Source organism: Myotis davidii, unplaced genomic scaffold (genome assembly GCF_000327345.1).
Source record: "Myotis davidii unplaced genomic scaffold, ASM32734v1 scaffold18, whole genome shotgun sequence".
Classification (NCBI taxonomy): domain Eukaryota; kingdom Metazoa; phylum Chordata; class Mammalia; order Chiroptera; family Vespertilionidae; genus Myotis; species Myotis davidii.
The window spans coordinates 8,967,075-8,967,843 of record NW_006292696.1 but is presented as its reverse complement, the minus strand read 5'-3'; the positions used below and the strand labels follow the sequence as shown (position 1 = coordinate 8,967,843).

At 55.7% G+C, this 769-nt stretch overlaps 1 protein-coding gene across 1 annotated transcript in view; it reads left to right on the top strand.

Moving 5' to 3' along the window:
• The window catches only part of ATP10B (ATPase, class V, type 10B), a 185,431-nt gene that overhangs the window by 157,069 nt on the left and 27,593 nt on the right, over positions 1-769 (top strand). The window lies entirely within an intron of this gene.

Sequence of the window (769 nt, the reverse complement as noted above, 5' to 3'; positions counted from 1 at the left end):
GGTGAAGCTTAGGAGTCTGGTTGCTTCTCCCTCTATTTGTTCAAATGTTTGTTGAGCACCTACTGTGTATCAAGTAGCATGTGAGGCATTGGGGCTACAACAGGGAACAAGAGCCACAGGGACCTGGGCTCCCAGAGTCTAGAGTCTAGTGAGGAAACGGACTAAACAAGTAATTAAGCAGAGGGATGAGGGCTGGGCTGGAAGACTTAGCAGGTGGGATGGAAACACAGAGTAAAAGGTGCTAACCTGGCCTGGGGCCAAGGGGGTGCAGGAAGGCTGGACTGAGTGGAGAAGAGGAGTTGGTCAGGCCAAGGGGGAGAGTGTTCCAGCAATGGGAAGGGGCCGGCTGGTCACTCAGGTCTGCTATGGCTAGACCATGGAGTGTGGGGGAGAGAGGTCAGCAGGACCCAGATTAGGAAGGGCCCTGCACATCACATGCTGAACGTTTGGAGAGGGGACGGGAGGGAAAGCAGGGACAGACATGTGCTTTCTGCACAGAAGTGAGATTGGTACGCTGGGGGGAAGAGGAGCGGCATGGAGGCCACAGTTAAGAGCCAGCGATGGATTCCTGGTGAACGAAAAGCATTGTGGAGTGTGGGGGAGAGAGGTCAGCAGGACCCAGATTAGGAAGGGCCCTGCACATCACATGCTGAACGTTTGGAGAGGGGACGGGAGGGAAAGCAGGGACAGACATGTGCTTTCTGCACAGAAGTGAGATTGGTACGCTGGGGGGAAGAGGAGCGGCATGGAGGCCACAGTAGAGCCAGCG